This window comes from Crocuta crocuta, unplaced genomic scaffold, assembly GCF_008692635.1.
Source record: "Crocuta crocuta isolate KB4526 unplaced genomic scaffold, BGI_CrCroc_1.0 scaffold286, whole genome shotgun sequence".
NCBI classification, from domain to species: domain Eukaryota; kingdom Metazoa; phylum Chordata; class Mammalia; order Carnivora; family Hyaenidae; genus Crocuta; species Crocuta crocuta.
The window spans coordinates 253,136-266,313 of NW_027530979.1; the positions used below are offsets into that span (position 1 = coordinate 253,136).

The 13,178-nt window shown below is 33.8% G+C and overlaps 1 protein-coding gene across 1 annotated transcript in view; it reads left to right on the plus strand.

Moving 5' to 3' along the window:
* ASCC3 (activating signal cointegrator 1 complex subunit 3) overlaps positions 1-13,178 on the plus strand; it is a 328,548-nt gene that overhangs the window by 51,604 nt on the left and 263,766 nt on the right. The window lies entirely within an intron of this gene.

Here is a 13,178-nt window from a genome sequence, read left to right on the forward strand (position 1 = left end):
ATGTGTGATATTCTATTCTAGGGATTGAACTTCTATGTAGAGAACTTAGTGCCTTGCAAATCCCCCAGATAGAAAGGACCCCTTATCAGTGTTGTGATTTTTATTGTCTGTAGCAATAAGGAACAGGCTAAAACATTGTTTGCATATTACCAGCCTATATAAAATGTAATAAATAATTTTCATACAAATATTAAATATGTATATGAGTGATCATAGGTATTGTTTTCTATGAAAAATATTCATTTTCTCTTGATACACAAAGAAATAAGTTTACTTGAAGAGTAATATTTCACCCAGTTCTTCCATTTTATAAATCTGGTCATTTAGAGGCTCAAACAAATTTTTAATTTCTGTTTGTTAGCTGCTATTCTTTTTCTTAACTAGCTTAGTTAAAAATGTCATGTCTCTTCTACTTGGAAAGAATATAATGATGGCTATCCTGCATTTATTGCATTCCCATTCCTCTTAATTAGTTACAGTTAGAAATTAGGATAAGAAGTTAGCTTATTAAATTCATGATTAAATTGTTAAAGCATTTATCTTATTGCTGCTATGAAATAATAATTATTAAAAATTACTGACATAATTTTCCATTTGTAAGTTGTCTAATCATTGGTTCTCATATTCTTCCTTATCATCTAATTTGTCTATATGATAAGGGATTTTATTTATATAATTTCTGGTGTTTATCCCGAATATGACAAATGTGTGAAAACCTATTTTATTTATTAGTTAAGTGAGTGATGCTTTGTGTCCTTAGCAGACAAAAAGCAAAAACCCAAACAAACAAAAACAAAAAAAGGAAAGAAAAGAAAAAGATAAATCAGAACCTGATTTGTATTATTTAAAAATAAGATAAAGGCTGTTTTGATTAATATATGTTTATTATAGAAAATTTGGTAAAAATAAAAAAGGAAAAATGAAACATGTACAATTTAATGAAATAAAAAATAAGACATAATTGTTAAAACATGAAAGCAACCAAGGTGTCTTTTAATAAGGCAATGGATAAACAAGTTGTGGTATAACCACAGGTATAATGGAAAATTATTCAATGATGAAAGGAAATGAGTTATCAAGCTGAGAAAAAACTTGGAAGAACCTTAAAGGAATATTGCCAAGTGAAAGAAGTCAATCTGAAAAGGTTACGTATTATATGATTGTAACTATATGACATACTGGAAAAGGGAAACTCTGAAGATTACTGGTTGCTAGGGTTTGGAAAGGTTGAAAGAGATAAATTGGTGGAGCTTGGGGAAGTGGATCTATTCTGTAGGATACTGTTAATGATAAAAATGTCATGTAGTCTATACATTTGCTAAAACCTGAAGAATGTACAACACAAAAAGAAACTGATGTAAAACTATGGACTTAAAAACATCTAATTTGGTAGTCAATATGATACAACTAGATATAAATTATAATTAAATGTATTCTGTCTAGCACTCAGCAGACCATTTTATAACAGAATCAAAATATCTTCTAGGCCAGTTTTATCTTTTTGCAATGATTGAAATATTCTGTTTTCCCTCCAGTGTGATAGCCACTTGTGGCCGTTGGCTCTCTTGAAGTATGGCTGATAGGACTGATAAATTGTATTTTAAATTAATGATTATTTAGAATATAAATATATCATGTGACTAGTGGCTACAATACTAGGGAAGTATCTAAATTAGACAAGATAGAGAAATGTCAGTGATTAATACAGTTAGGTAGCATTAATAGTTTATTGAAAAACTTTACCATAAATATAGGTCCATTAACAATTTGGAGTCAGTTCTTTATTTCTTTTTCTTGTTCTCTATTCTTTTTACTTTTTCCCTTTACTCAGTAAAGGCATAGTTAATTGAACTTGGGTTCAGGACAGATCCAACACTGATAGTATTTACTGATATGACAGATGACCAAATCTGGAATTAAAAGCTCTCAAAAGACTAAACAGAAGAAACAGGAAGAAAGTGAACTTTATAAGCAATCCATTTGAATTCTGTGTTTAGTAATTATAAAAAATACAGGATATGGGAATCTTGGACTACTAGGAAGTCATGTAGAAAAAAACTAAAACCAAATGTTTTTACTTGGCTACACATTCAGTTTGAGTCAGCAGTGTGATGTTGTTACTGACTTAGGCTGTGTTCAGAAAAGTTTAACATCTAGTTCAAATTCTTGTAATCTCTGTGATCTGCCCTGATCAAATTGTATTTGGAATATTCAGTGTTGGTTTGTGATGCTTTTTAAAAAGGTTCAGTAAAAGGTACGTAAAGGAACATGGATAAAGAATTATCTAGAAACCAAGTTATATGACTAATAATAAGGAATTGATGTATGTTTACCTGGGAAAGAAAGGACTTGTGGGTAAAATATGACTAGTACTTTGCTTTATCTTCAGATATTTGAAAGGCTGTCTTTTGGAACTGTTGCTAAGATCATTCTCTGTAACCTAGAGAACACAGCCAGAATGATAGATGATAGCTATAGAGACGCTGATTGAGTCAATATAAGGAAAGATTGTTTTGATTTTGTGTTTGCTAGCAGTGGCATGAATTACTTTATAAGATAGTTTGTTGCTGGCAGATGTATGCTGGATGTTCATCAGCGAGGAAATAATTGTCAGTTAACAGCAATAAGTATTGAGCGTTTATTGCCAAATACCATGCTTATTTCCTTTAACAGATGAGAAAGTTGAGGCTCAGGGAGCTTAAGAAAGTTGCCAGTAGTCCTATAGCTAGGAATTGACAGAACTGGTAACTAAAGTTGTCTGACTCTAAGCCTATATTCTCAATTGTCCTCCTATTCTGTCTTCCCGTTAGTAATCGTTGCTTTTATGAGAGCTTTCTTTACTTGTCCTCTAATATCCTTTCCAAATTTAGCACAGATGACCATGAGGTCATCTGTAGTTTTTTGAAGAAGTGTGTTATGACAGATGACTATGAGGAAGAGTGATCCGGTTCTAGTATGCAGCAGGTTGAAGTAGAGACATATTGGTAGTTGGCGGAAGATTAGGAAGCTATGATCTAATCAATTATTACTTGAAGCATTGTTTCAAACTTAATGCTATTTTTACGGAGCACCAGAATATATTGTATTTAATTTCACCATTGAACCAAGAATAATTTAACAGCAGAAATTAGAGGTAGTATATGTATATGCACATATTACAATCATGGGCACAGTTTGTTAAAAAAATGCTGACATAAATATGCATATCAGATGTTTTTAATATTTTGTGTTCATTTATTTCCTAACAATAGTTGACTATTAGATATTTTTGTAGTGTTTTCTTTTAATTATTTTCTATTATGATTGTTTTTAAGTGATGAATATATCAGTGGTGTGTATAATTAGCAAAAATTTACTAAATATTTTTTCAGATACAATGAAAATGTACGCCTTAATTTTTTTATTGTTTGTTTATTTTGAGAGACAGAGAGAGACAGAGTACCAGCAGAGAAGGTGCAGAGGGGGAGAGAGAGAGAATCCTGAGCAGGCTCTGTGATGCCAATGCAGAGCCCTATGTGGGGCTCAGTCTCACAAACTGCGAGATCATGACCTGAACTTAAACCTGGAGTTGGATGCTTAATGGACTTAGCCACCAGGTGCCCTGAAAATATATGGTTCTTTTTTGTAAAGCACTTTATACCTTGCCTGACACAAATAGTATATAGATGTTAGGTATTATTATTAGTATTATTGTGATACAAATTATTTTTTATACTTTTCTTGCTCTCTTTATGATTCATTTATTTTAATAACATTAAACACCTAAAGTTAACTATATGCAAGGCATTGTGTCACAAACATTTACATATATTATTTTGTTCACATCACAGCCCTGCAAAGGATGTGACTATACTCTTAATCCTGCTGTACAAATGAGAAAATAGGAGGCTCAGAGAGGATGTCTGAGTCCCTAAAGCTCTTGACTAAAGATTTGAGCCCTGGCTGACTTTCTCCTATGCTAAACTGTTATGTTAGACTAGCATTCATAAATTTGGTAAATTATTAAATTGACTGGCAAGGGATAATATGAAATAATGATGGAGTTGCTAACTTAGAATGCACTTAAAAAAGTTTTAAAAATTGAGCAGTCATGGTATCAGTGGATTATACATATTTTGTATTCCTTGATTTCTATAAAACACCAGTAATTTTCAGAAACACCATTCATATAATAACATTTTCAGAGAAAGTATTATGAAACATGGATAGTAATTATAAGACATACCTAGATCAGAAAACTCTTACATTGTGAAAGACTTTCATAACAGAATGATACTTTAAAGCATTGACCTCCAAACTTTTTTGATCATACCTTCTAAATAACCATATTTAATAATACATCCTGATATAAACATAGTTATTTAATTTAAATTATATATGTATACTATGCTGCCTTATGTTCAACATAAAACATGCATAGAAATGGAGAGTTAAAAAGGATGCTGGTTTAGAAGTTATATTTAACTTTATTAATGGTATTAAAATTCTAGTCAGAGCAGTATGATAGAGTATGCATCAGTATTTTATCATAGTTTAGCACTTGTGACATTTTGAAATTCTGCTTCTATGTTCATTTCACTTCAGTACTCCATTTTTGGAACAATGGAGAGCCATTGGACAGTTTGTTGGCAAGGAGCAGAGGGGAGGTAGAATGTATTAATCAGACTTACATTTCTATAATTTACTGTGGTTGCTATGTGGAGAATGGATTGGAGTGTTTTGGATAGATGTGCAAAAACCATTTGGGAAGTCCTTTGAGTGGTACAGGCAGTAAATGTTTGGGAGCTTAAAACAGACAAGCAGAGACTTGAAATTTGTTTAGTAGTTGAGATCAAGAGGACTTGATAGTGGATTAGAAGACAGAAGTGGGGTTGGGTCCTTTGGGGTAAAGAGGTGGTTAAGGATGCACTTTAGCCTTTTAACTGGTGTTAACTGGAGGGATGGCAGTTATGGAAATAGTGAACACTTAGAAAAGGGTGAAGAGGGTGGAAAACCAAAAGATAGTTTTGGACATGTAGAATTGTGAGAGGTCTTGAGAAGTCCAAGTGGAGATGACTGGGCAATTAGATATTTGGAGCACAGAGTAGAGTTCTGGGAAGGATGTATAAAATTAAGAGTTTTTAGCATATGTTTGCTAATGGATGCTAAGGGCTTAGATGTGAACAGCTAAGGAGAGAATATGGAGTCAAAGTGGGAGAAAGCCTAGGATTAAGCTTTAAGAAACTCCAACATTTGATAGTCAAAGTGAACCTTAAATGGAAACAGGAAGGTTAATTTCACAGTGGTAGGACACATCAGAAGTGTGATGTATCAAGGGTATCAAAGTAAAAGTATTTTTGAAGAAGGATGAAGAGTATTTAGCAGTGTGGAATAATAAGGAAGATGGGGTCAGAATAAAATTCATCTTCTTTATCAAATCTATGAATGAGAATTCTTCAGAAGAATGGATAATAGGGGTGCCTAGTGGTTTAGTCATTTAAGCATCTGACTCCATTTTGGTTAAGGTCATGATTTCAAGGTTTGTGAGAACGGGCCCTGCACCAGACTCTGTGTTGGCATCCCAGAGCCTACTTGGGATTCTCTCTCTCTCTCTCTCTCTCTCTCTGCCTCTCCTCCACTCATTTTGCTATTGAAAAAGTTTGTATAGATATATTTTTAAATTTTTTTAAATGTTTATTTTTGAGAGAGACAGAGACAGCACAAGCAGGAGAGGGGCAGAGAGCGAGGGAGACACAGAATCCAAAACAGGCTCCAGGCTCTGAGCTGTCAGCACAGAGCCTGACATCAGGCTCAAACTCAGAAACTGCGAGATCATGACCTGAGCTGAGGTCAGATGCTTAACCGACTGAGTCACCCAGGCACCCCTAGATATATCTTATTTTTTCTTTTTTTCATGTTCTACAATATTTTTTTTATTGTGACCTTAAAAAGTATGGCTCAAATTGAACTCAGCACTCTAAAAATGGTTTAATCAATGTAGTAGCCTTTGAGTTGCTAAATGGGATTTTTTTTTTTAAAGTAATCTCTAGTAGGGTTCAAACTAATGACCTCGAGGTCGAGAGTCTCATGCTTAACCAACTGAACCAGCCAGGAACCCCACTAAATGAGATTTTTGAGCTATTACTGTTAATACATAAATTTTTCCTAGCCTTCATTGCAATTTTTATTCATATTGACCTTACAAATAACTAATCCCCTCACCTATTCTTTCATGATTTTTCTTAGGAATTTATTTGTAGGACCGGGTTTCCCCTTCTTCTAGAAATTCACATGAGGTTTTTTTTTTTTTAAACCTAATGGTGGGGTTTTATATTTACTTCTGTTACTTCTTCTTAGGTCCGGCCAGATATAACAGACAATTTAGAAGATTTATAATCTTAATTCTACCATGCAACTTATTAACACTTTAACAAATTTGATTTAATATGTCTTCACATTATATATCATTGATAAAATTTTGAACAGTCCAGAGACATGACCACTCCTTGTAGAAAAAACTTAATGGGTTACCTCAGTATTGAGATCAATCCCATAATCTACCTAACCATCTTGTTACCGAAAAAGATAGCTCTCTCATCTCAAGAGGTCGTGTCTACTGTGCATCTGTGAATCATTTTTCAGAATGCTCATTGACTATTTGATGTGTAGAATGGTTGATCTCTGATCAATGGTCTGATCTCTCTTTCAAAATAGTCTTTTGGAACTCCAAATAAACTTAGTTTTGACTTTTGGTGGATTCTTTAATATTGACTATATGGAAACAGAATGGAACTGACAAGCATTTTATAAATATTAAAATTGTATTTGCTTTAAAGTAACTAGTGACTAAATACTTAAATGTTCTTTTTTACTAACCTGAGAAGCAGAGTTCAGACAGGATATTGACATGATCAAAGTTGTGTTTTAAATGGAATTAATATTTTTTCTCTAAATCTTTGGGTAAACTGATAGTCCAAGAATGTTTATCATATTTATTCGGTGGTTTCATTGACACTCAGCCTATCTCTGCATATCGCAGTTTGTGAACAAATTTATAGTTCTAATTTAGGCTCATTCTCTCTCAATTTTCATAGGGTTTATTATATAATTTTCCATGGTATATTATTTAAAGGCTTATCATTATATTTTGCTTTTATGATGATATAACATTTGTGATTCACTTGATACCATGTTGAGAATATAACATCCATTGTGCCATTAAAAATGATATTATTCAGAATATGGGATAAAGTAGGGATTACTTTTCCTGAGAAATTAACAAGCAACGTTTATCTGTTAAAAGTGTTATAAGAAACAAGGAAGTAATGCCATTTGAGAGTTAGTCTGTACATATTCTGAAATAATTTTTTGACAGGAATGTTGTCTCTTGGTTGATTTTAACTCTTTCCACTTTATTTGAATTTAATGAAGAACTAACTACTTTAATAATAATTTAATGAAAATGGGTTTATGGCAACAATAAGAATTCTAAAAGAAACTTTCTCTATTAAAAGTATCTTAATGATAATATATTGATTATAATGGCTTTTAAAACTGTTTGTTTATTTTGAGAGAGAGAGAGAGAGAAAGAAAGAATGTATGCATATGAGAGCAGGGGAGGGGCAGAGAGTGGGAGGAGAGAATTTGAAGCAGCAGAGCCCAATGCTGAGCTCCATCTCATGAACCATGAGATCATGACTAGAGCCGAAATCAAGAGTTGGACACTTGAGGAACTGAGCCACCCAGGCACCCCAATAATGGCTTTAACAACCTCTACCAGGGCTTTAACAACCTTGATTACTCTTGTGGACTCCTTTAAATCTCATATCTTTAATTTATAGCCAGGGTAGTGAAACTAACTCCTCTTCTCTTCTCTTCTCTTCTCTTCTCTTCTCTTCTCTTCTCTTCTCTTCTCTTCTCTTCTCTTCTCTTCCTAAACTTTGCAGTTGATGTCCGTTTCTGTACTCATGGCTAACTTTTTCCTACCTCTTTGTTTTTCAACTTGATAGCTTCTGGAACTTGTGTCAGTGCATAGAGCAGTGATCCAGACAGCTGTACCTTTACAAATAGTCACGCTCAGTGCCAAATTAGTTTGTAGTGCAAATCTTGAGTGAGCACTGCACCTGCTCTCAGTGTTGATGAAAATGGCAAATGTTAGGGAAAGCATAATTTGGGGATTACTTTAAATTTGGTAACAGCTGATCTCAGAATTCTACTGGGAATTCATCTTGGAAGTCATGGAAGTCCTATTCAGAACAAAACAGTCTTCTTGTCACTTTTGCTAGCTCTTAGGTATGTTATTTTTAAGAAATAATGGGCTAAAAACAAGAAATAAAGAAAGAAAGAATGGGCTCTTTCTGCTGTGGTGATCCTCTGCCTGAGATGTTACATTAGAAGTTGTCTTCCAGATATACTGATGTTTTCCTAAAATTGTGCTGGACTAAAAATTTATGAATCTCAAATTTATCATATGTGAACATTGTATTTCAGATTAAGTAAACTTGAAGTAGCTTAGAATATGTGTAAGGGTAATTCTGCCATGATAAATTATTTTCTTATGGGGATGCCTGGGTGGCTCAGTCGGTTAAGCATCTGACTTTGGCTAAGCTCATGATCTTCGGCTCAGGTCATGAACCCACAGTTTGTGGGTTCGAGCCCCGCATCAGGTTCTGTGCTGACAGCTCAGAGCCTAGAGCCTGTTTCAGATTCTGTGTCTCCCTCTTTCTTTGCCTCTCCGCCACTAATGCTCTGGTCTCTCTCTGTCTCAAAACTAAACTATAAATTTTTTTTTTAAAAATTATTTTCTTATGGGAAAAAAAATGGTCTCACTCTAAGAAATAACAATCTTGGAGTGCCTGGGTGGCTCAGTTAAGTGTCTGACTTTTGATTTCAGCTCAGGTCATGATCTCACAGGTCATGAGTTCAAGCCCTGCAGGGGGATCTGCGTTGACAGCATGGAGGCTGCTTCAGATTCTCTGCCTCCCTCTCTCTTTCGCCCTCTTGCTTTGCGCGCTCTCTAAAAAATATAAATAAAACATAAAAAAAAACACATATTTTGAGAGTTGATAGAATATGAAAGACATTTCATGCTACAGGTAGAGAGCATTTCTTATTACAGTTTGGAATATGGGGGTATCTTTGAATTTGTTGGTTTTAAAATATCACACTTAACATTAAGCATGGGGCTTAAATTGAACTAATAGCAATTCAGAACATGCACTTAATGTTTTTATTAGGAAAATTGCATTCAGTCTGTATCTTTCAACCATAAGCAATTGTTTTGTTACTTTTAGTAGTTGAGTTTAACTCATTTTGGTTTATAATTCAAAAAATAGCTTAATTGATGCGTAATTCACATACCATACAATTCATCCATTTAAATTGTATAAATCAGTGGTTTTTAGCATATTCATAGATATGTGCAGCCATCACCACAGTCATGGTAGATCATGTTCCTTACCTGAAAAATAAATCCTAAGCTTTTAGCTTTTCTCCTTCTACTCCCTCCCCACCCACTTCCCAGGCTCTAAGGAACCACTAATCTACTTTCTGTCTCTAGAGATTTCTCTCTTCTGAACATTTCATGTAAATGGAATCATGTGTATTTGGCCTTTTGTGTCTGGCTTCTTTCACTTAACAAAGTGTTTTTAAGATCAATAATCTATGTTGTACACTAATTCAATCCTTTTTATGGCTTAGTCATATCTGTTGTAGGGATATACCGCATTTTGTTTACCCATGGTTTGGTTGATGGACATTTGGGTTGTTTCTACCTTTTGGTTATGTGAATAGCCATATATGTATAAAAGGTTTTGTTTGGACACATGTTTTCAGTTCTTTGGGGTATATACCTAGGAATGGAGTTAATGAATCATGTTGTAATTGTGTTTAACTTACTGAGGAATCAGAAAAACGTTTTTCATAGCGGCTGTACAAGTTTGTATTCCCACAAACAATGTATGAAAGTTCTGGTTTTCTCTACATCCTTGCCAACTGTTATTCTTTTTTAGTTTTTTCTCTTAATGGTTCTTGTGGTTTTGGTTTGCATTTCCCTGATGCATAATGATGCTGAGTATCTTTTCACTTGCTTATTGATCCTTTATATATTTTCCTAGTATAAATTCAGAGCTTCTGCTCAGTTTTTTATTGCTTGTATTTTTGTTAGTAGTCAGAGTTCTTTATATACTCTGGGTGCAGGTTTCTTACCAGATATATGATTTACAAATATTTTCTCCCATTCTGCATTTTTCCTTGAAAGGGGCAAGTTTTTTGTTTTGCCAAAATCCAAATTATCTGTGTTTTCTTTTGTTGCTCATGCTTTTGGTGTCATATTTAAGAATCCTTTACCAAATCTGGGCCCATAAAGATATTCTTCTCTGTTTTCCTCTAAGAATTTTATGTTTAGCTCTTACATTTAAAATACTAATCCATTTTGAGTTAATTTTTGTATATCATGTAAGGGTCTAACTTCATTCCGTTCCATATGAGTAGCCAGTTGTCTCAACATTATTAATTGAAAATCCTCATCATCTTTCCTCACTGAATGGTTTTGTTATGCTTTTTGGATTCTTTAATGTTTCCTACATAGATAATCTACGATAGAAAGTTATACTTTTTCCTTTCTAATCTTAATACCTTACATTTCTTTTTATTGCCTAATTGCCATGGTTTGCCCCATGAATCTCTAGCCAGTGTTCAGTAGAAGTCACCAGTGCAAACTTTGTTGTCTTGTTTCTATTTTTAGTGGTAAGTGTCCAGTGTTTCACCATTAAGTATGATGTTCACTATGTGTTTTTCATAGATACCCTTTATCAGGTGGGAGAAGTACCTGTATTCCTAGTTTGTTGACTGTTTTTATCCATGAAAGGCTGTTGGAGTTTTCAAATGCTTTTTCTGCATCTCTTGAGCTGATCATGTGATTTTTGTTTTTTATTGTGTTGATATAATGTAATACATAAATTGATTTTACTATATTGAACCAGTCTTATGTTTCTGATATAAATCTCACTTTGTCATGATGTGTAATTCCTTTTATATATTGCTGGATATGGTTTACTAGTATTTTATTGAGGATTTTTGTGTCTCAACTTCTAAGAGTTATTGGTCTGTAGTTTTCTTGTAATATATTTGTCTGGTTTTGGAATCAGAGTAAGACTTGGGAGATGTTCTTCTGTTTTATGGAAGAGTTTATGAAGAATTGGCATTAATTCTTTTGAATGAACTCACCAGTGACGCCATTTAGAAATACACTTTTCTTTGTGGGTTGTTTTGATTTAATTCAATCTTGCACTTGTTATAGGTTTGTTCAGATTGCTATTTTCTGGTTTGTCTTTCTAGGAATTTGTTTATTTCATTTAATCTGCCACTGCCAGTGCTTATGATCGTTATTTGCTTGTTTATTTGTTTAGTGACTAGCTGGATTATTTTAGTGCTGACATTTCCTCCTACTCTCACCCCACAGTGTTTAGCTTCTGATACTGTTCCTCAAGGAGGCACACTTTTGGGTATATCCACAGTCATCCTAAAATGAAAGTAGTTTGGCTGGACCCTCTGCTTTTCTTTCTTTGACTGTAGCCAGCTATTAAATTTTACTAATTACCAGATAATTGCCCTGTTGTTCACAGAAATGTCCTGGGGCATCAGTTGCTCCACAAGCTAATAAATGTGTGGCCCCTTTGAAGAATCAGGCTCCTCCCACTTGTCCTTCCTTAGTTCTCTTTTGTAACCTGGTTGTTCAATTTGTGAGTCTTCTAATTATAGTTAACCACAACCGGTGCTGTTTTTGAGAGGGCCCTCAGGCTTCAGCTTTCTGCCAGGTTGCAAATGAGGCCCATACCTTTGGAAGAGATTGGGACCTTTCTGTTTTATAGCCTAGTTCCTACCCCAAACAAGATCTTTGAGACAAACTCTGGAGCTAGGAGCGGGGACAAGGGAAAGTTTATTTTTGAGTGACACTCCTGCTTTAGGAGCTGAGTACTGATGGTTAAGTTCTTGGCTTGCCTCTCTTGGTATGGAATTAGTGCCTTATGAGCCAGGCAGGGTCAGACTGATTGGGCCCCAGTATATTCCATGATGTTTAGACAAAAAGTAGAGTTTCTAGGACAAGGGCTTTGGCCTTGTATGTAGAGAATGTCAGTTAAATGAACAGTAAAAAGAAACTATTTATTAAATTGTTAACATTTCATCTATACTTAACATAAATTCCTACTTTAATTGTGATTTTATTTGTAATCTTTTCAGAATTTAGCTGATATAAAATCTTCACATGTAAAATTAGATATAATATTTCTGGACAGGAGAAAAAAACATCCTCAAACTATACTTGAAGAAATCTACAGGCTTTCTGGAGCCATTACTTTGTATAATTATGTGATTGAAAGTCTTTCTTAATTCTAAAACTGGTTCTCTGACTCTGGGATAAGCTTAATCTTTGGCAAATGCTCTGCATAAGATACACATGGAAATTTTTATAAAAAGTTACATAAAGCACTTGTGGAACTGTGTTTTAGATTTCAGACTTAGTAAGCATTAAAATTTATTAATTAAGAATTAATAAAATAAATTTAATTAAATAATAAAATTAATTATTAAGCATTAAAAATTTGGCATGTAATTAATCATTAAAACATTTTAATGGTTCTTTAAAATGATAGCCATTATGTGTGGTAAGTTGTAAAAAAAAATCATACTAGGACTCTATTTACAAAAACCAAACAGTTCATTAAAAAAGCAAATTAATTTTGGAATTTCATTTGGTTATACCAAGGAAAGGCAAGTGTTAGTTATATATAAATCATAATTATTTTTACAAATTGATTTAAAATTTTTTTAATGTTTTATTAATTTCTGAGAGAGAGAGAGACAGCATGAACAGGGGAGGGTCAGAGAGAGAGGGAGACACAGAATCTGAAACAGGCTCCAGGCTCTGAGCTAGCTGTCAGCACAGAGCCCAACACGAGGCTTGAACCCATGAACTGTGAGATCATGACCTGAGTCAAGATCTGACGCTTAAAGGATTGAGCCACCCAGGCGCCCCTATTTTTACAAATTGAATCATGTTCTTTAGTAATTGTAAAATTGACTTTGGAAAGCTGAAAGTTATGTAACAATGTGAAGACTTGTTTTTCTTTCCTAAGTTACATTTTTTTCCAAAGTATTTCTTGGTTACTTTCTCTAGTAGTTTGGCTTCCCACCTTTGT